Source organism: Pristis pectinata, chromosome 3 (genome assembly GCF_009764475.1).
Source record: "Pristis pectinata isolate sPriPec2 chromosome 3, sPriPec2.1.pri, whole genome shotgun sequence".
Classification (NCBI taxonomy): Eukaryota; Metazoa; Chordata; class Chondrichthyes; order Rhinopristiformes; family Pristidae; genus Pristis; species Pristis pectinata.
The window spans coordinates 109,343,035-109,367,073 of record NC_067407.1 but is presented as its reverse complement, the minus strand read 5'-3'; the positions used below and the strand labels follow the sequence as shown (position 1 = coordinate 109,367,073).

The 24,039-nt window shown below is 37.9% G+C and overlaps 1 protein-coding gene across 1 annotated transcript in view; it reads left to right on the top strand.

Annotated features, from left to right (window-relative positions):
• Positions 1–24,039, top strand: part of ush2a (Usher syndrome 2A (autosomal recessive, mild)) — a 630,034-nt gene that overhangs the window by 335,492 nt on the left and 270,503 nt on the right.

Here is a 24,039-nt window from a genome sequence, read left to right as displayed (position 1 = left end):
TGTCACTCTGGCATGTTTTTACTATTTCAAACTGCAACTTATGGTCCACTTCCTGACTGCTTTTAGGGGGCCTATATATAACTGCTACTATTGTCCTTTTACCCTTGCTATTTCTTAGCTCCACCCATAAGGATTCCGCCTCTTCTGACCCAATGTCCTTCCTTTCTATTGATTTTATATCATTACTAACCATCATGGTCACACCTCCCCCTCTGCCTACCCGCCTATCCTTCCTATACACTGTGTACCCCTGGACATTCAGTTCCCAATCACATCTGTCATAAAGCCATGACTTGGTAATTGCCACAATGTCATATTTATTAACCTGTAGTTGTGCCACTAAGTCATCTACTTTATTCCTAATGCTATGTACATTTAAATATAGTACATTTAGTCCAGTATCTGCTATTGATTTTGTTGTACTTCTATTGTTCAGCAAATTATTCTGACTTTTCACCTGCCTGTCCTTCTTACCATCCTCACTCCACACTATCTTAGAAATGTTTCGATATACCTCATCCTCTATCCTAACATCCTGTATCCTAACATCCTGATGTGTTGTACTTCTATTGTTCAGCAAATTATCCTGACTTCTCACCTGCCTGTCCTTCTTGCCATCCTCACTGCACACTGTTGTAGCCTTGTTTCTATAAACCTCCTCCCTTACCCTAACATCTTGTAACCTAACATCCTGGTTTCCATCCCCCTGCCAGATTAGTTTAAACCCTCCCCAACAGCTAAATTAAACATTCCCGCCAGGATATTGGACCCTTTGGAGTTTAGGTGTAACCTATCCTTAGTGAATAGGTCATGCCTCCCCCAAAAAAGGTCCCAATGATCCAGAAATCTGAAGCCCTACCCCCTGCACCAGTCACTCAGCCACACGTTCATCTGCCAGAGCTTTCTATTCTTTCTACCATTGGCACGTGGCACAGGTAGTAATCCTGAAATTACCACCCTTGAGGTCCTACTTCTCAACTTTCTCCCTAACTCCTTGTATTCCTCCTTCAGGACCTCTTCTCTTTTTCTACCTATGTCGTTGGTACCTACATGTACCAAGACTTCTGGCTGATCACCGTCTCCCCTCAGAATATTCTGGACCGGTCCATGACATCTCGTACCCTGGCACCGGGGAGGCAACACACCATCCGAGATTCATTGTCGGTTTCGCAGAATATGTTATCCGTACCCCTCACTATAGAATCCCCAATAACCACCGCATTTCTCTTTCCCCGCTGGAACACACTACCAGGCACGGTGCCAAGGTCCCGGTTGCCGTGGTCTTCCTCTGTCAGGTCATCCTCTCCAACGGAATCTAAAATGAGATACCGATTTTCGAGGGGGACTGCCACAGAGGTACTCTCTACAAACTCTTCATAACTCCTGTCTATTTCCTGCTCACTCTCCCTAATCAGCCGATCCTAGCCAGATTTAAAAAAAAACTCAGAACTCCAAAATTTAAAGAAATTATGTGCTTTCTAGGCCTAATATGGGGAAAAGTAATTAACATGGATAGGCATCACAGCCGACATGAATGAGTTGGGCCGAAGGGCCCATTTCTAAGCAAAATCTTTAAAAAAAAATCAAAATGGAATATTTATAGTTCAACAACTGAAAATTTGATACTCCTTTTGGTGGATGCACTAGTGACATTTTAAATTAAAATTATGTTTGTATTATACTGAAATATAATAAGATAATAATCAACTTATTGTAGAGCTTTCTGTATTGTGTAATTAGAATATAAATTTGCTCAAATTTAGGCAGATTGCAGAAAAGCATTTTAAAAGGTATAATGTTGCCTAATTCCATTATCATCGTAAAAAATATCCGATGGGAAATACTTTATAGCCATTTTGTTTTAAAAAAAAGCAGATAACTGTTGTAGATATATGCAGGTTTTCTGGAATATGTTGAACGGATACTTGTTGCATTATACTATCTATTCATTACAGCCTGTTGTCTAATTCATCTATGGCTATTAGCTCTATTTGGCAACAAGTCATCATCTATTTACCACCTATGACATCAGGCTGATTGTTTCCAATGCATATGGTAGCATGGTGACATCAGAATATGGTAAATATGCTGCATGCCATCATGATGCTGCCAGATCTTTGAATAATTTAATACCTGAATATTGTAACAGTGAGGTGAAGATTATTTTAAAATATCCTGAAAATTAATCCATATAATTTAAAAATTGACCATTATTTTGGAGTAATCATTTCAGATACTCTTGGAACATTAGCTTAACTCATTCGCACAACTCCCAAAACAAAAATAGTGCAGTGCATAGGTTTATATTATCCCAGAGAAGAGTAATTTTGTACACACTTCTGCGTGTCTTCAAGCCCATTGATAGTGGCACTTTCATTGTCTCTATGAACATTTTGCATGGAGAACATGTCTTCTGCTGTCACTATTCTTCTCCCATTCTACTCCTATCATTACAGTGCCTGTTCATTTAATAACAACACTACCCAACAACAGGAAAGTGTTTCTTGCAATTCCACATGTCCCGTTAACAAATTGCAATGTGAGTTTCAGTGCAGCTTTATGGAGAGAAATGTATAATGCTGTTTCATAAACTTTGCAATTTCTCAATCTTTATGCAACTTCCACAAACAGTGTTAAGATGCCCCACAATGCTGATCCATTGCTGTTGGAAGGTGGCAATGAAGAGAGAATGTAAACGATCATCAATGTTCATTACAGGAACAAAGAATTACAACTGAATAGATCCATTACCCCACTTTAGTATCGGGTTACTTTTCTGATATAATTTTAACAACCCAAATCGTAAGATAGTGGCCAGGATTTTCTAAGCATAACTACTGTTGTTAATCATTAGTACTCTATGCAATTGATAGCGGCTTTAGGATTTTAGTACATGTCGAGCTTCCCGCAAGAGTCCCAAAATTGCTGTCAGTGATTTCAGCGAAGCTTCATAAGTCTTTCAAGAAAACAAGGTGATAGCAGTTGAACTAAGATAAATTTATGATTTTTATGAACCAGCCCCACTGTAAAATACCCTAGAAATCCTTCACTTATTGACATCTGGTCTGTGAGTTTACAATCATGCATAAAATCATAATTTCTTCCCAGCAAAATATTTGTTGCTTAAACTAATTTTAATATATGCATACTGTAGTTTCCTTTGAATACTTTAAAATAAGTAATTTAAAATTGACTTACACAAATTATTTTTCAGTTTCTAATTTACAGCTTTTATTTAGCAATCTCTACAATGTTCAAAGGGTTAATTAAAATGCTTCCTGGTTCCTGGTTCCCTGATGGCATCTTGAATTCAACTTGATGGCATCGTACCTCGTTGATACCAGGGATCCCTTTGAACCCTTACAGCAGGCATCAGAAAAGTGGAAGATCTCACTGTAGACACTGCTTTTTTGGGTGGAGGGCAACATTTTTCTCTGCAAATTCTGGATCAATATCATGCAATTTCTCTTCTGATTTTCTACACTACAAGTTCAAACCTTGCCTGCACTTCAGTTGAGGGTTGTTTTCTTCAGAGAGCAGAAAGTGATATTTTAATCCATAGATGGCTTTCCTTACATTAGTCTGTTCTGTTACTGATCTATTATCTTCTGTACTTTGCTCATCAGGAACGGAGTTGCATGATCCTAGCCCCACCCTTTAACTACTTTTTTTCTGTCTTCTACAGAAACCTATAAAGATGTAATACTAGTCCAGTGGGAATAGTATTTGAACTTGAGTTTCCTATAGGCTAATTAATCATTTTTACTGTGCTCCCTGTAGGTCTGCCTAATATTACAGCATGTCTTAAAAAACATATTAAAGTAACAACTTGTCTTTCAGCATTTCACTGTTATTAATTTTTAAGAGCACAGTTGAAACACAATAATAAAAAGTGTAGCTTATATTAACTGCTGTTTCCCCTGATTGATTTGTCATTAAATAATACTTCTGCACTCAAAATCAATTATCTCTTTCACATATTTATTCTTTAGAGAATTTTGTAAGTAGTATCCATTCAAAGCACAGAATATTGTAACTGACTGTCCCGAGAACAAAGTGAAAGGGAGTTTGTATGCTCTCTTATACTGGAGTACAAACAAAGGAGGTTGTATTTCTAATTGCCAGAAACCACATTTAATAGGATCAAAGCTTATTAACTTGATGCAATGAGTTATTGAATTTCTGAGACCAGGATCTTTTGATCCCTGGTCCTGACTGAGTTATCTCAATTAGCTCAACTATAGGTACATTACAATTACCCTACGTGCCTTTTGATTGGGGAAAATCAACCTAAATTCCTGCTCCTGATCTCTATAAAGTGATCCCTGCTGTACACATATGTTTGAATGTCTTGCAAGGACTGAATGGGTTTGAAAATGCTGTCTCCAGAGTCGAGGTTAATTGTTAAGGCTTGTAGTGGAATGCTTGCTGCTTGGATTTTATCAGGGTGATTGGAGCCCACAGGATATCAAATAAGGAAGCAACAATTTCAGAAGAGGATAATCAATGTTGGTGAGATTTAAAGAAAACATTCTGCCTTAGTTCTTTGTTCATTGTGCATTTCAGGCTCTTTGCTCATTTCAGCCCTCTGCTGATGGCATGTCTTGTACCAACAATTTCCCTGCCCTTAATCTAAACAGTGCTGTAATATCTGTGGCTAGACAAGAATGCAGCATGTTATTTGGGCACTATGGTTGCTGATTCTTTTTTTCTAATATGACATCTCACACTCCAGGGCACATTTGTAGCATGTAACATCAGATACTAAATTGGTAGTGTTGCAATGCATTGTCAGTGTTGCAATACATTTGCTCATTGGAAGTACGCTTGTTCATCAATTATGCTTCATTCAACATTGAATGTTAACTTGAACCAGTGCTGCTAAATGGGAGCTCAGCAATGCAGCCAGCTCTCACAGCTGAGTTTAATAGTATTTAGACATTCCACCAGCTTTATTTAAAGGGATCATCAATTACTTGCTGATTAGTTTTGATTGCATTGAAATAGTTGAAAACCACTGATGCTGGAGGAACTCAGCAGGCCAGGCAGCATCTGTGGAGAAAAGCAGGTGGTCAACGTTTTGGGTCAGGACACTTCTTCAGGACTGAAGATAGGAAAAGGGGAAGCCCAATATGTAGGAGGGAAAAGCAGAGCAGTGATAAGAGGGGAGGCAGGGTGGGCACAAGGTGGTGATGGTTAGATGCAAGAAGGAGATGGTGATTGGTGGGAGGAGGGTAGAGCAGATCCACTGGGGATGGGTCAAGGGTAAGGAGGGGATAAAAAGGGTAGAAAAGAGGCATGTTGAGGGGATTACTTAAATTGGGAAAATTCAATATTCATGCTATTAGGCTGCAAGGTTCCAAGATGGAAAATGAGGTGCTGTTCCTCCAGTTTATGCTTGGACTTCTCCTGGCAGTGGAGGAGGCCGAGGATCTGTGATGGAGGGGAAGTTGAAGTGACTAGCAACAGGGAGATCCAGATCGCAGTTGTGGATGGAGTGCAGGTGTTCTGTTTTGGCCTGCTGAGTTCCTCCAGCATCATCGTGTTTTTATCCAGCATCTGCAGTCCTTTGTTTCTCTCTCATTGAAATGATGTTCAATAGAAATCCATATTGCACAGTAGTTCAAGACTTCTTAATAGTTCCTGAAACCTATAGAGAATCCAGTCTTAGTAGCTGAGAAGTTTGTTTTGATTTCATGGTTTCTGCAAAAATCAGTTGCTTCCAAACATGGGTGGTTTTGGAATCATTCTGTTGACAGCGTGACTGGGAGAATGAGCAGAGGATGCATGGAACAGAACAAACAGCTTGAAAAGGGGAGGAATCTCAGCAGGTGGCTATATACAGCCTGCTTCAAGGCACTTTGCTGCTCAAACCACACCAGTAACAAGTCTTGGGATTTCTGTGCTTCAGTAAGAATGACCTACTGAGATAGGCTGCTGCATGCTCCAGCCATGTCTCCAACTGCAGAGTTGTGTAAAGATCACTTTCCTAGTGGCAGTTTATGTTCATGGTGGTATGAACATTTGTATGAATAGAACTGATATATCTGCACTATATTTCCAGTTTGCTAAACAAAAAAGCTCCTTAACTGAGGAGAACTTGAGTACAAATTTGTCTTGCCAGTGACGGCAGGCAGTGCAGTCTTGTTGCCCTCTGAGGATTGCAGACTTTGCTTTGGCACATGATACCTGTGACTACACTTGCATTACACTCCAGGAGTGACAGGTTGACATCTTCACAAGAAGTGATCACAACCAGGAGGGTTCCACTTTTTCAGCAGATACAGCTCTGCAGCCATACATGGCAGACATCAACTTCTCAGTGTGCAATCTAGTAACAATTGTTACACCTTCATTCTGCAAAAGTCTACTATCCCATCTGCATTTGAGTTGCTACAAAGAACAAAAAAAAGTAGCTGGTTCCAGTAAGGCTATTGATCTATTGCCCAACCCTTATACACAAGGACAATATAACTAATGTCACAATGATGTATGCAATCTATTAGTGCAGACAGTTAATGTGCTCAAACATCAACAGATCTACGTCAACCAGAGAAGTCCTGCAGTACTCAGCAAAATGGGTCTCCTGACATTGGTCCAGTATATGTTGTCATAACATCACATTCATGGAGATTAGTCCAAACCAAGATGAATTCCAGGCTTTGCACAAAGCTCTTGGCTAGTTTGATGCTAATTTTTTTTATATAACAAATAACACTGCAGAAATTGATGTTGAACTTCCTGCACAAAATGTTGCTGTGCAGGTGCATAGGGAAGTTATTTGAAATAGGCTTCAAAGCATACACTATGCTAGTGATCTCTTATCAGTGGAGAGGAAAAAATGTTTTATGTACAAAGTGATGTAAAAGTTCCAAGATTATTTCAATACTAAACCAGCAGGGATTGTAGAAAGTTTCAAATTTGGGACCAAAAAATCAGCAAGTTTATTGCCTTGTTGAAGGACTTGTTTCAGCATATGTTGACATCTTTTTGGGCCGCATGCCATAACAATTGAATCATGAATGCAAAGTTGGGCCTTGTCTCAAAATGATCACAACAAAAATAATTAAAGATTATTTTCTGGTTACAGCAATAGAGATAGTTGAGATGACATAATAAGACATCATTGTATAATGAGTCAATGATAAAACTTTAAGACAGTGTCAGACAAATGTTCAAATAAGGCAATGAGACCTTGCTATAAACCAATGAAACGAGTTGTTGATGGAGAAATGTCATGCTAAATAGGCAAGTAGATTCTCATACTTAATGTATGGAGCAGGCAAATTTTAGAAGAGCTTCACACCGAACATCTGGTACTGTGAGAATCAAAGCAAAAGCAAGTAGTTTGATATATTGCAAACCAAGTAGTATATTATCTACAAGATTGCACAGCCAAACCAGGAACAATCCCTTGCTTGTGTTATAAATAACTATTGAGAAATTTTCAAAGACTACACAATGATTATTGTGAGGAAGTGATTGCTAACTTCTTGGTACACACTGATAGTCACCCGAAAGAAATTGAGGTGAAAAGTATTGGGTCCTTTACCACGACAGGAGTGCATCACGGAAGAATTGATATCCATTTCCTCACATTATGCCTTTCAGATAAGCTAGCGAGGGCCATGACTTGGAGCGAGAAGTGGGACTCTCAGTGTGAGAAGTGGGAGCCATGTAAAGAGGTGAGTGTCGGGACCCAGTTCTTTTCCAGGTATTTCCAGACAATACAAGAGGCACAGCTGCAAATTATTAGGTGATAATTGAATGGGAAATTAGCCAATTGGCAACAACCAATAAAAAGAAAGTAGGGTCAAGCAGAGTAGCCATTGTTGGAATGGACCAATGTCAGAATGGGGGAAGTTGAGGTCTTGGCAAGAAGGGGCCAAGGTAAGATTCTTTCTTTGTCTATCAGTGCCTCACTAAAGTAGTGACAATGGATCCAGGGTCAGTGGTATGTTCTTCCTGCCAGATGTGGGGGATCTCAAGTTCCCCCTGATAGCAACATCTGCAGGAGGTGCATCCAGCTGCAGCTCCTTACAGACCATGTTAGGGAACTGGAGCTGCAGCTGGATGACCTTTCTCTCATATGGGAGAATAAGGAGGTGATAAAAGCTATAGTGAGATAGCTACACCCAAGTTGCAGGAGGAGGGTAGCTGGGTGACTTGTCAGGGGAAGGGAATAGGGAGATGATGTGGAGTACCCCTGTGGCTGTTCCCCTCAATAACAGGTATACTGCTTGGGATACTGTTGGGGGAGATGACCTACCAGGGGAAAGCTGTAGCGGCCAGGTCACTGGCACTGAGTCTGGTTCTGTGACTCAGAAAGGAAGAGGAGGAGAGCAACAGTGATTGGGGACTCTATAGCTAGGGGAGCAGACAGGAGATTCTGTGGATGTGAAAGAGACTCCTAGATAGTACGTTGCCTCCCTGGTGCTAGGGTCAGGGACATCTCGGATCAGGTCCACAGCATTCTACAGGGGAAGGGTGAGCAGCCAGAAGTTGTGGTACACATTGGTACCAATGACACAGTAGGAAAAAGGATGAGGTCCTGAAAAGTGAATATGAGGAACTAGGTAGGAAGCTGAAAAGCAGGACCTTGGGGGTAGTAATCTCCGGATTGTTGCCTGTGCCATCTGCTAGTGAGGGTAAGAATAGGTTGATTTGGCAGATGAATGTGTGGCTGCGGCAGGGTTTCAGATTTGTGGATCACTGGGATCTCTTCTGGGGAAGGTATGACCTGTACAAAAGGGACAGGTTACACATGAACTGGCGGGGGACCAATGTCCTTATGGGCAAGTTTGCAACAGCTGTTGCGGAGGGTTTAAACTAGTTTGGCAGGGGGATGAGAACCCGAATGATGGGTCAGAGGATGGGGAAGTTGACGTTCAGGTTGATGTAGCATGTAGAGAGACTGAGGAAGGATAGGCAATTGATATGGCAAAATTGCTGTCAGTTGGATGGGTTGAAGTGCGCATTTTAATGCAAGAAGTATCAGGAACAAGGGTGATGAACTTGGAGCATGGGTTAGTACATGGAACTATGATGTTGTGGCCATTACAGAAACCTGGGGGGGGTGGGAAGTGTCACAATTGTTACAAAGTGACAACTTCAAGTCAAGGAGGATAAATGGCAGTGCCACATTTGCATGAGATTATTCAGATTCAGAAAACTCATGAACAGATGAAATCTAAAAACAATGAGTATGTGCACCACTCTTTTCAAAACTTTTAAATCAGTGATGTCTGTGACATATGGGCAGAGTGGTTAATGAGTTGAATAAACAAGATACACATATTCTAGCATCTTTGAGAACATCATTACCTGCTGTAAGAATGTAATATGTACATAGGCATATAGATTACAGCTTCCTCAGCAATGTGATTGGTCTTTCTGGGCTTGATTTAAATCAATATTTATATATTCACTTTTGGCTTTTTTGAATGATGAATCAATTTGAAACAGGGTTGCATGATGAAATATAGAGCATAAATTCCCCTGGAAAAATTTTTTTACATATCCTTAACACTGTAATGACTGGCATTTTTTCAAAGTGCATTGTTACAATTGAAGAATCTAACTTGTACAAATGTAAACATTTTATGTTTTTTTTAAATTCAACAAATAGTTAAATTACAAAGAATACTTAAACTGGAAATAAATAATAAAACAAAAACAGGTGAATCTTTAGGTGTCCTGATTTTGTATTAACTGAATGCAGAAGTAAAAAGGTGTCCTGCTACTTTTGGAATTTGTATTGCTTTAAATTTGAGGTTGCACATTTAATTGATTCTTTCATTTTGGTCCACATATGCCTAACTAATGGAAATGTTATACTTTAGTTCTTTAAACTACCTTAATATTCTGATTTATAATAGAGTATTTATCTGTGGCTTTTAATGGAATCTCCTCGGTGAGGAGGCCAATGGAGGTATTAACTGAGGGAAAAACCCTCTTTGAAAAAAGGGGCAGAGCCCCATCAAAGAAAAGAACTGCAAATAGTGTCTGTTGTAGCACAGTATGATATCTGTGTTATTATGCATATTAGCTAATGCATATAACCGGTGACAAAGTTATTTGGTGGTTACCTGTCAGTACAATTGTGCCACTCGTGTCATCCCTGTACATCAACATTTGAAAGGAAGTTTTCCATTATTCACTCTTTCATAATATTTACAATTGAATATAAGGAATGCATTTGGCATTTCACAATGACTAATGAACAAAATAAATCTCTCCCCTCCACCACTAGCACACAAAATACTATGGAACAGGAACACCAACTTGCCTTCAGCATTGAGAATACAAAAAAGTAGTCAAAATTAATTAAAGGACCATTCCATCTGAGCTTTTAATATGTATGTTTTCATAGTTAAGGAATCCTGCAGCAAGATCTGGGAGGCAATTTCACAATGCAATGTTGAGAATCTCAACAAGATACAGATTTGCTGCTGGACTCCATGTGGAGTCACGCAGCAGATGAATGGAAAGATTAGCTTGCGTGGATGTCTGGAACTTGCTTGAGTTTCTGCGGCTAAACACTGATTCTGATTGGAACTGCCAGAACAATTGAGCCTGAGAATGTGTTCCAGTCAGTTTTGGAACAAAAATTTGTATGTTTAATCATGAGAATAATTATTCAGTGTAACTTGATCCAGGAAAGGATGAGGAAAGATGCTGCTTGCTTTGGAGGATAATTTGTAGCCTGCAAAGTTCACAGGTGATTATTTAACACATACCTTTTAAATAAGATTTTTTTATACATGTAAATATGTTTGTCCTCAAAAATAGTACACAGAAATTGGGACAAATTTTGCTGGCAGATTAGGAGGCAACCACTAGCATTCAGCCATACTCGAGCAATCCCACACTTGCATGGACCTGACTGAGTGATGGATGCCATTACAACAGCAGCTTGGACTCTGCTACTAGACTCCATGTGGAATATAACAGTGGAGTCCTGACATGATGGGATTCCCTCTGATGCTATGCTAGTCAGACCCAGTGAATGATTAGGGACCCCATTTATCTCCATAGGGGTTCTCGGCCTGCACAATTGGGCAGATAACATTTTAAGATTATTTTCATTCACTGATTTTAATGTGTTTTAATTATCTTCATTCTTTTAACTTTATCTTTTTTAATTGTTCACATCACTTTTAGTAGCTTTAAATGAGTTGAATATCAGAGACATTTAGAAAGAGAAGTCAACACTCTGCTCCCAGGTTTTCTGTCAAAGGCTTTCAAGGTCTTAGAGGTTGATCTCTTCAGACCTTGCAATACTTCATTTTGGGATAGATCTTATTTTTAAAAAATAGATTATATTTTCCTTTATTGTCAATTTAATAACCACTATAAAATGGAGAGTATTTGTGATAATTTTCTTAATATTTTGGTTAAAATTCTGATGTACCGTTCAGTGGGTATCAGGAATGTAAACTGCATATTTGTGGGCAACAATTGAGTTATTAAATCAAGTCAGTGTATTGTCCCAGAAAAAGTAAAAGATCACATTACACAACTTTGAAGAAAAGCAGGAGGGTTGTATCCAAAATGTTGGCCAAGATTTATCACCAGAATTTAAGCTGTTTGTGGGATCCTGTTTCAGTGTTTTCACCATAACAGCAATTAAATTAACACTGAAGTACCTTGGATGCTCCGAGGTCATTCATGCAATACATTTTCTCTGGCATGGTTCATCACTACAGATATAAGTGTAAAACATTGTGTCTGTTGAACTCTATGGATGCTTTGATATTTTTTATTGAGATTAGTGCTACAAAGTTACTGATTTTAAAGTCAATCAAAAGTTTATAGTAACTTATTTTCTTACCAGTCACTATTGCATAAGCCTCTCAGAAATTGCTTTTTTAGTACAATGTAATCCAAATAAAACTTTCTTACTGTATAGCTGCTGAAAATTAATTTCAAAGATGCAGCTCCAAAATTTGCAGTGGGAGAGCTGGAAATGAACCCATGTTGTTTTTAGCACTAAGCTTGGTAATTAGAGAGCAGTGGAAGCCATCAAGAAGCATATTTTGCTGGTTATCTCAGATCTGGCATCTTCAGTCATGGCCATATGGATCGAGGTGCTTTGTGCTTGGACAATCAGTACAAGATCAGCTACTCCAGGAATAATGGTGAATCAAGAGTCCCATGAGAATAAGGAATGAAAGAAATTGGTTTACAGAAAAGATGCTGATGAAACTAAAAGCCAAATAAATCTAAGTGCCAATGATCTACACTTCAAAGTTTAGAAAGAGATGACTATAGAATAGTGGGTGCAATCATTATCATTCTCCTACATTCCTTCAGATTGGAGGGTAGCAAAAATGACCCCATTATTTAAAAAAAACTAATGAGTAAAAATAGAACAACAGTCTTGTTAACCTAGCTTCAGTAGTAGGGAAAATGCTGGAATCTATAAACACAGGATGTAGTGACAGAACGCATTAGGGGGAAAAAAAATCATGGACCAAATGCTAGTAATTGGAATGAGTTTGGATAAGTACTTCATGGTTGGTATGTACATGCTGGGTTGAAGGGCCTGTTTCTGTGCTGTATGACTGAGCTGAGTCAATGTGGATTTCTGAAAGGGAAATCATGTTTGGCTAACCTATTGGAGTTCTTTGAGGATGTAACTAATGGAATAGATGAGGAAGAACAAGTTGATGCAGAATATTTAGATTTTTCAGAAGGTTTTCAATAACTTCCTGTGTGGGATTTTGGCCAACAAGCTTGGAGCACATGAAATTGGGAGATGTGTACTGGCATGGCTGGAGAATTTGCTAACAGACAGAAAACAGTGTAAGAATAAAAAGGTCTTCCTCTAGCTGACTAGCTCTCAGGCCCCAGCTATTCACAATTCATAATTGTGTTGAGTGGGCCAAATGCCATATTTCCAAGTTGCTAATGAGACAAAATGAGGTGGGATTGTGAATAGGAAAGAAGTGTTAAAGAAGCTTCTAGGGGATATAGACAAGCTAAGTGAATGGGCAAGAACATGGCATGTGGAAAATGTGAGGTCATCCACTTCAGAAAAGCAGAATATATTTTAAGTGATGACAGATTGGGAAATATTGATGTTCAAAGGGTGCCATTTGCATTCAAATCATTGTGAACTAATGGGCAGGTGAAGGAAGTAATTAAGCAGGCAAATTACCTTCATGAGACAATTTGAGTACGAGTGTAAACATGTCTTGCAGCAATTATATAGATCCTTGGTGAGGCCACACTTGGAGTACTGTGTACAGTTTCAGTCTTCTTACCTAAGAAGAGATTTTATTTGGCAGAGAGGGAATGCAACAGTGATTGACCAGATTGGTTCCTGGGATAGTGGGTTTGCTATAATAAAGATTGAGTAGATCAGTCCTGTATACCCTAACATTTAAAATGAGAGATGATCTTACTGAAACTTACAAAGTTCTCAAAGGCCTTTGACAAGGTGAATGCAGGAAGGATGAGGTATCTAAACTAGAGGTCAATCTTAGAATATGGGATAGGCCTTTTGGACTGAGATGAGGTAGTAAATCTTTGGAGTTCACTGCTCTGGAGGGCTGTGGAAGTTCAATCATTGTGTTCATCCAAAATGGATTTCGATAGATTTTTGGATAATAAGGGAATCCTGGACTATGGAGATCAGCCATGATCTTGATGGTGCAAAGGACAGATAGTCCACTCATCCCTCTAATTCTTATGCTTTCCACGTCACCATTGCTGAAGCTACCACACTCCACTACTGTTGAAATTTGCTTTGGCAGCAGCTCAGGAGGACTCTTGTCCTTCAAGATGATGGATAATTTGGTTTCCATCATAAAAGCCTCATTCTGATTTCTTGTCTGTGCAGAATACAAAATATTTTCAATCCATGGCTTTTTGCATACAACTTAATAACTCCGTGCAACTGAGAACTTGCTTGAGTTTGGTTACTGTTTTCTCAAATTTGGCAATGGTAGAATCAAAACAATCATTGATTTAATACCAAGATCTTGGAAATTAAACAAAATAGTATCAGCACTCATTCAAAACCAATGACTATGTAAACTCAGTTGGTTTCACAGAAATGTAGTCAGGGAAGAATGTGAAAAGCAATCTCATATTTTTGAAAATGGTCAGAACACCAACTGCTGTGGCTGAACTTGCTGCTCACTTCAAACTGCCATAGCTAACTTTTTCTGTCACATAGTAACAATGGTTCAAAATATGTGGCAAGGAATTTATGATTAAACTATTGAACTTTGCTATTTTTAAAATAGGGTTTGGATCCTCCTTAGTTGACAAGAAGTTGTCTGCACAGCAACTTTTCAGAAAGAAATAATACAAATAAACTACTTTTAACTGGACAAAATTTTTCAAAGCCAGCACAGTCTGTCCACTATGCATAAGTGGAAAGAAGACAGTTATTAATGGATATTGTAAACTTTAAAATACTTAATCCTTTGATTTCATCATTATTTGTGATAACTTTTATAATAATTTCTATGCTGTTACCACCATTGTTAAATTACTGGGATGCCGTGACTTTTGCTCAAGTATGATTACCTGGACTCTGGTACCTTGTACACAATTCTTAAGAGGTTAAGGCTGATACTGGAAATTGGCAGACTATACTACCATAGGGATATCACTACTGAATCCTACATTTGCACAGGTACAGTCCAACAGAAGTTACTGGATCATGAATATAAACAAGAATCCAGACTTTCTTTTCCCATCCCTGGTACTGGGAACCATAATCACTTTTAGGGTGTCTACCACTGCTATCCTTGAGTATGTACTAACAACAAAACCTCTGTCAATGCCAGTTAAGGAATCCACCTAACTGAAAATCAGGGACTATCCTGATTTTCCTTAGTCAATCGTAAAATCTTTGCCATTTTTTCTAAGGTGTTCCTTCCTGGCATCTCGGCTTTCTTGCTCCATGGAGTCTGATTTATACTAAACTTTAGAGTCCATATTTGTACCATGTACTCATTACCTCACTCTTCCAAACTTCTGCTAATTTAAATTTCTTGCAACATTTTGACTTCATTATTCTTGTCCCCATCTTCAAATCAGTCCACTATTTCACTAACTTGCAATACTTTTCAGTCATATGTCCTAATAATAAATTCCTGCACTTCCAGTTTTTCTACTGTGCAATCTCTCTCCAATTTGTCAATGGTGACAGCATTTAGCTACGTTCTCCTTCACTTCTGATTATTTTCTCTACATTTTTAAGCTCACACCTTCTCTTTTGTATCTTCAGAACTTTATAACTTGCTTCTTTGACAGTTCATTCAAAATGGTTCTTCTCTTTCCAGCTCAGAGTTCACCACTCATCCGAACAATCACCTTCAGGACACTTTGTTATGTGAAAGATTGAACAGAAATGTGAACATCTGAATGAATAACAATGGCTGATAATAATCATTGCAATGAGCCTAGATCGTTTATTTAAAAAAAACAATGAGCAACTTAACTAATATAAATGTTGAAATGCTGTTTATATGACTGTAGAGTGCTCATCAATTATATATTAATGCACAAATTTAGTGAAGATCAGTGTGACTAATTTCAATGATGGCTACAGGAGTTAAAGGAATGACAGCAACCTCAGAATTAGTCTCATTTATCTGGCTGATGATGACTCATTTGGGTCTTTGGATATGTGCTCAGCATGTTTACTAGTTTCATCTGGATATTACTTTTTAGTCCTAATTTTCCAGTATAGATGGGAAGAGAACTTGCAAAAGATCAACAATTTTAAATTTGTCTTCCTCCCCTCTGTGCTACTGTTGCCACAAAATTGTTGCCCCCTCCATGGGCTATATACCTCCATACTACCTTACTGATGTTTGTGTCTGTCCATAATACTGAGTGATCTCCTTCTCGAGATTAGGATCACTGTCTGCACAAAGGCTAATAGGTCATTGTCTTTGCTTCCAGCAGTAGTACATAATTTTCAGAACTTCTCAACACTCCTGAGTCATGTACACTGTACTACTCAAATGCTTGGCAGTGCATGTATTGACAAGATTTCAGGATAATAATTGTGGTCTTTAAGTTCCCATTTGCTTTCTTGAAAGAGCAAAGAGGAACTGGTTGCCAGTAAGGTGTACCACTTCCAAACCCCAACCTCACAACCCTCAGTTATCAAGGTCTTTATCTTGCAACGTTTAACTCTGTTTATCTTTACACAGATGTTATCTGACTTGCTGAGGTTTCCAGCATTTTCTGATATTGCAAATTTAAAATTTGTAGTTTTTGATTTTTCACTTAATTGTGTGCAGAGAGTGTGAAGTGGATAGTAAGGCTAAAAAAAGAAATTAATCTGATTTTTTGGGTGCAATCTGCAGTGGCAGTGTGTGCCCATACCAAGAGACTTGTGGATCGATAGAAATTGGTTAGTGGAGTACAGATGGCAGTCTCTCCCCGCAGGTTTCATCAGACCATATGACATACCTCAATGATAGCCTCCCTGCTGAGCCTCAGGCTACACATGCTGTTCGTCATGGCCAGACAGCTGACCCCATTGCAGAAGGCCCATTGATTGTGATATTACTTGCTGTGAGTTGCATTCCCAGACTATTCCATTCTCTGGCTGCTGTACCATTAGATAACTGTTGTTAACCAAAGTTCAGATATTTTATAATTTTCCACAATCTATTTCAATCAGTTTACCATCACCAGGCCCAACTTTTAATTCTTAAAATATTCATTTTCAGTTATTATTCTCAGCTGCTTAATTTCTAATGACTGGTATTTAACAGACCTTATCAAGCAGAAAGGTTTTTGTTCTGACAGTTCACTAATGCTTATGAAGACATTTTTTGGAATGGGAAGAATCTTCAAAGAAATGCTAACTGTGACAAATCGTTAATTAGTGCCTTTTGACAGCATGACACTTGTTTTACTTGCATCCACTTTTTCCATGAATATTACTGACAAAAGTCTTCAGTAACGTAACTAAAGAAATGGCTCTAAATGGGCAGAAATATTAATATAATCTTAAATAACAAATAAAAAAAATGACTATCATATGAGATTTTTTTTAAAAAAAAGGTTCTGCTTTATTGGTAATAATTGCACTGGGTTTGCTGCTAATGTAATCACAGTTACATGGTGCAACTAAGCATTTTGCTTGTATCTTTACCAGCTTTTGATCTGTCCAGATGTTGAGCTAATTTCAGTTTTTAATTATTAATGTACCTGTGTGTTAATCTTTTTGAAGCATAATTATTTTTGTTAAAAGAACAGAAATGAGCAATTTGGTGGTATAGCTCTGTATATATGAGATAGCACTTTTAGTCTTCCAGCTCCCTCTATCTTCCTCCAGAGTGTCAAATGCAAGTAGAAGCAGCTGAGTTGGAGATCTTGTTTGTACAAACACTGGAAAATATTACATTTAGCACATATGTCTGCAGGTAACATTAGTTTCAGCAAATTAAATGATCAAATTTAATAATTGTCTCTTTTACACAAAATGAATGGGGCATGATTAAGAAAACTAATAGTATCAGAAATGTACATTTGAAATGGATCAATAAATGAACAGCAGGGATGTGAATATTTTGGATGCAAATATTCATCCAGAGTATTTACCAATTTGTCTTTTTCATGCTTGCTGCAGAGTTCCAGTTTTTAGTTGTTGATAAATTTATCCAAGGAAAATTAGTAATCTTTGTATTATCTCAAAGCCCTAAAAATTTATTTGCACCTTTCACTGTGCATAGAAGAATTGTGCATGAAAATATCATGGACTATGTGCCAATAACAGTTTCATAGTCCTGTTGCTCAACGCTGGTTGCCCATTACATATTGGAAATAAGTTTGTATATTAGTCACACATGCATTGAAACACAGTGAAATGCATCTTTTTGCATTACTGAATGTGCTGGGGGCAGCCCGCAAGTGTCACCACTCTTCTGGCACCAACATAGCATGCCCACAGCTCCTAACCTGTGCACCTTTTGGAATGTGGGAGGAGACCCACGCAGTCATGGGGAGAACATACAAACTCCTTACAGACAGCAGCAGAATTGAACCTGGATCACTGGTGCTAACTGCTACACTACTGTGCTGCTGTAATCGCAATCACCTTCTACTTCAGAAAACAAACATGAAGCCTGAAACAAAAAGTGTTAACACAATTGAATTTCTAAGCCAATGTGAAATACAAAACCAAATCTTCTCTCCAGATAAAATGAGTGAGGTAGTAATCATTCCACTTTTAAATAAATGAATGTATATTGTAGAACCAGGTATAATTCTTTTTCAATCAGATGACCTCTAAATCAGTGGAACTGCAAGTACATCACACCCAGTTTTTAAAAAAAATGCCAATTTAATTCTGACAGTGGTCCATAAATTACTTAAAACAGCATTTGAAAGATCACGAAGTAGTTGTGAGTAATCACAATGAGGTCTAATTACTGGGGCAATTAGCTGTGTAACTTCAGTGATTGATTGGAGCTTAAGTCGATCTTGAGGATCTTATTGAAGATGGTCAGGAAGCAATCTTTCAAAAGCTAGCAACCTGCACTAGAACAGAATGTGAGAACCATAGTGGTGATTGAGACTTAGATTATTTTGTCTTACAGTGCATAATCTTTTGGTGCCTTTTTCATGAGTGATTTTTGAATTCAGCAAGAAATGGATACTATTTAAAATGATATTTAAGTGTTTCAAAATTGTAACTTTTATTCATCTTTGGTAAAGAATTCAAGTTGTCTTAGCTAATATAATTGAATCCTTGTAAATAAGTTGTAAGTAGAAATGATGTTTTTAATGTATTTTTAAAATTCAAATATCTAATTTCAAAAGTAATGGAAAATTTGTGTTTAACATCAATACTATACCATGATTTGGTCCTTGACTAAGTGAGGGAAATTTCAGACTTCACTATCTCAGCTTTAAGCATTGCCAGAGTGTGGAATATAGCAGCTGTTCTCCATTCATTTCAATGGGTCAGAAAACTGGTGGGTTCAGTTCTGAGCGTTTAGTCCTCCACCAGATTTTTCCCTGTGCATAATGCTCAGAGTCAGCAGTGAGGGGGATAGGTAGTTAAATAAAAATAGTTACTCATTATTAGAAAGTTCTGATTTTTTTTCCAGAAAAGGATTTAATATGAAAAGGTAGCAATTAATAGGTAGAACATTGCAAGAGAAATCTATAATACATTTGATAGTCTAGAAATTTGTATGTGAAAATCAAAAAAAATGTATACACCTTTTTTCAATACAATGTGTGAAATTCAAATTTCCAGATTAGAACAGGATTGTTAATTTCTATGATGAATTATGTCACTCTGGATATTCTTGGAAATTATGGCTGTAAGTCAGTTGGAATGATGCCTCTTTCCATGCAATGGATGTTGCTGGGGAAATTAGGTTTTCTGAACTGCAGCTGACATTGAGGACTCTTAGAACAGCCCGGAGGCTGAAAACCACATTTAAATTGGACACTTACTGTAGTGGTTAGTGCAATGCTATTACAGCAACAGCAACCCGAGTTCAATTCCAGCCACTGTCTGTAAGGAGTTTGTACATTCTCCCTGTGTCTGCGTGGCTTTGCTCCGGTTTCCTCCCATGTTCCAAAGATGTACGGGTTAGGAAGATGTGGGCATGCTACGTTGGCTCCAGAAACATGGCAATACTTGTGGGCTGCCCCAGAACACTCTGTGCAAAAGACGCATGTCACTGTGTTTTGATATACATGTGACTAATAAAGCTATCTTATTCTCTCCCCTCCCAATGATATTGATATCTCCCCATATGCTCATCCTCAATCCCACATACATTACCACTCCTTGATCATTTAATGTCCCTACCTGCCCCAATCCAGTCTAAGAATAATCTTCACTCCCAACTTTTCCTCCCTAACTGCCCCCAAACTCCTTAATACCTCCTCAACTCCCAAATACCCTATCAATACCTAATTTTCCCCCAAATCCTCAGTCTTACACCGAGTCTGGTCTTATTCACTGGGTTGCCTCTGAAATTGCCCCAAATGAGTTTCCAATTGGTCGTGGATTCTTCAAACTTCCATACTGAACCCAGAACTTTCCTCTGAAACCCAATCTGATAGAGGTCCTAATCAAGCCACCCATTTCACATAATCCACAACCTCTCACTGATACCCCATATGGACCCTGATTACCCATTAAGGCCCTCGTTCAACCCCTAAATCATTGGATCCGGCTACAATCCTGCACTGAATATTAGGACATAAATCATCTCTTGACTCGTATTCCAGTGAGTCACTAGGCATGAGCAACCTGCAGCAGGACCGGGAATAGGAAGGAATAGCCCATGTCCTGGATTCCCAAAGGCAAACATACAGTTAACTTTCTCAGCAGCGCAAAATTTCAATGGGGCACCCAACAGGAGAAGGGTGATGGTATGCATAATAAATTGCTTGTCCATTGTCATGCCTTTTTGAAAGCATGTATGCAATATTAGGGGATACGAAGCACTCTTTTGCAGCTTAAATGGTGATCAGCTACCTTTCAAGACTTGCAAATGCAATAACCCTGCAGAATCTGATGCCCAAAGTCTCAACATTCATTCCAGCACATACAGACACCATCAAATCTTTAATTGTTACACTGGCATTCAAAGAGGCTTCTGGTGTTTTGTGGCACTCTACCAATATATCTTCCTGCACCATTGAAAAGCCTGTATTCCACACAAATCCACATGGTCACATTCTTGGCTGATGTCTGCTGAGAAACCATTGGTGAGTTTCAGACTCCTAGAGTATCACAGTCACAGCTGAAATGTGACGTGTACGTTCTCCCCGTGTCTACATGTGTTTCCTCCCACATTCCAAAGACGTATGGGTTAGGAAGTTGTGGGCATGCTATGTTGGCGCCAGTAGAGTGGTGACACTTGCTGCCAGAACACTCAAAGCAAAAAAAGATGCATTTCATTGTGTGTTTCGATGTACACGTGACTAATAGAGATGTCTTATAACCTCCCTAATGCAACACTGTGCTGCAAACTCTGAAGTGTTGCCTTGCCGCTCCATGTAAGTGTAACAATTGACTTTAAATAAACACTAGCAAAGTAGTCCTGACCCATCTCTATAACTGCAGCGACAGACAGTGTGTGATATAATTCTATTATGACTTACTAAAGCAATGCCCCCTGATGTGTATCCTAATGAGTTTCTATACGTAGTACAGCTCCCTAGAGATCCTCAGTGTATAGTTCTTTTGCTGAGATCTTTCTCCTCCTCCTTCTCCTCCTCTTCCTCATAGGTTGCACTCCTTTGTATGCCCTCTGTTCTTTCTCATTACCATGGTGCACTTGAAGGAAAACTATCACCAAAGTATTCACACTTAAGAGTTTTACTGAATCCCTGAACTGAAGAGATACCATCCTGCCACACTACTCCTTGTCGAATTCACCAACTACCTTGAGATCTGGAAACACCAGATGATACCTTTATCCAAACAGCACTTTATTGATCAATCAGCAACTAATCTGTGAGCAATTCTTTTTCAATCTTTTTATTAGTGTTTAAATTAATACGGATTAATATATCAAAAAGATCAGGAGAACGATCATGACATGGATAATCATAAAGAACAGTAAAGTATAAAAAAAATCTGTAGATCCAACGATCTGTTAGTGAATGAATATAATATAAAAGAAAAAGATTTATTATAAAATATAAAAGAAAGGAAAAAAAATCCCCAAAATAATAAGAAAAATTATAAACAATATATCAAACTAAACTAAAGAAAAAAAATCAAAAAAAAAGCTGGACTAAAACTTCTCAATAGAAACAGAACAATATTATGTCATGAACTTTGTTCCTCTAAATTGAAAGGTTATTATAAGGGGATCTATATCATGTGAAAATATTGAATAAATGGACCCCAAACTTCCTCAAATTTAAGTGAAGGATCAACAGTACCACTCCTAATTTTTTCCAAGTTTAAACATGATATAGTTTGAGAGAGCCATTGAAAAGTAGTAGGGGGCATTGGATCCTTCCATTTAAGCAAAATGGATCATTTTGGCCACTAATGTAACCAAGGCAATCATACGGTTAGCGGAGGCAGATAGATGGCCAGATTCTATCCTTGGTAAACCAAAAATTGCAGTGATAGGATGAGGTTGTAAATCAATCTTCAATACATTTGAAATAATGTTAAAAATATCTTTCCAATATTTTTCCAAAAGAGGACAGGACCAAAACATATGTGTCAAAGAAGCCACATTTGATTTACATCTGTCACATATAGGATTTATCTGTGAGCAATTCATGATCCCTTTATATGATGGGGTGGGAGGAATCCTTCCTGATGCTAAACATATGCCATTAGCTGCATTGTTGGGGTCAGCTTTGGCAGGACTAGTTTCAGGTCATATTTGTAGACTGAATAACACTACAATCTGCCAGGACTGCATAATTCCAGTACATGAGAGCGTTGCATGTATTAACACCCTTCACAAAATAGACTTGGCTCAGCTTGCCCTGCAAATTTACACACTGGAACCAAATTGGCACCCATAGGTGAATAATACTTAGTTGAATATTGTGGCTTTTATATTTCATCAACAATTTTGCAGCAGTGGTCTCTGGAGGAAGATTTTCTGCAGATGTGCATAGATCTATGGAAGAAGATCAAACTCGAAATTGTTCATAGTGCACAACTAGACCACTCCATTAGGAAATAAAGGTACGCTAATAATTTAGGCAAAGAAAGTAATAAATAGTGAAAATCATTTAATAGATTAATAATAGTATAAATCATTTGCAGATTAGATTTATATAATTGATATTTGGACATAGAACTCTTCCTTTTGTGCTGTCATTCTAGGGGCAATGCAAATACAGTGTACCTCCACATTATGATAGTTCAGGTAATGGAAATCTGTCCTTGCAGAATTCACATCACTACCAAAAATGAGAGAGATGGAACAAAAATTCACTATTATGGAATTTATGTGGGGGGAAAAAATAAATAAACACAATGTGAAAGAAACAACAAATTTTGTCAATTTTTGTCAAAGATCCGCATCATGGAAAATCACAGAAAGGACTGTTTCTAGTAGCGTAACCTTTCCATTACATGGGGATATATTGTAATTGTGCCTTTGATACCAGTCAATGCTTGCAGATGAAAAGTTTGTTGAAGTTAATATTAAACAAAATATTTAGTACAGATTCTCTGCAGTGTTCAGCTGAAATAATACATTTTATTGTGCCATTTCATATTTTTAACATTTAATATAACAAATAAGTATAATCTCTTTTTTTGTTCAATATAAGGCTAGTCTGCCATTCAGCCCCTCAAGTCTGTTTGACCATTCGGTTATATCCTGGTTGATATCTTAAATTCAATTATGTGCCTTGGTTCTGTAATATCCTTACCTAACAGAGATGTATTAAATGTAATTTTCAGTTATCTTAGTGTCAACAGCTCTTTGCAGAAGATAGTTTCTAGGAATCTGGAACTATCTTTTGAATGGTCCAGTTCATTAAGCCCCATTATTCTGGCTCCCTCACAGAGAGAAAAAAAATAATTTCTAAAGAGGACAAAGTTTTTTTTTAATAATGCATTCCTATTTAATTTGCCTGCTTGTCTTATCAATTTAATTGCACAACATTAAAAATCCCTTCTTGTTTTTGAACATCATTGTACAAACTCAGACCAATCCGTAAGCCTGACATTTTAATCAAACACGCATCCAAAACACCTAATCATCTTTACAATCAAATAAGCTTCCCTGCTGCCTTTAGTTACCTGGGAATTCAGATTTCAGTTTCTATTCTGAAATTCTCAGCGGTGGCTTCTTTGCTGTCATATATCTGATTGGAAGCTGTGCACAGCAAACCTGTTTTGTATTCATTTAGAATCCATGTTTATCAAGAAACCTAAAAGTTAGGTTTTTTTTACATAAGTGAATGGAATTAAGTAGCTTCATAAAGTATCATTAACAATGGAATTTTGATGGAAAAAAAGAAAATATAAATTCCAGCAGTGCCGTTTCATTTCAATGCTGTTTTAATGTTCAGTTATTTTGAAAGCAGCCCTTGCCGTAT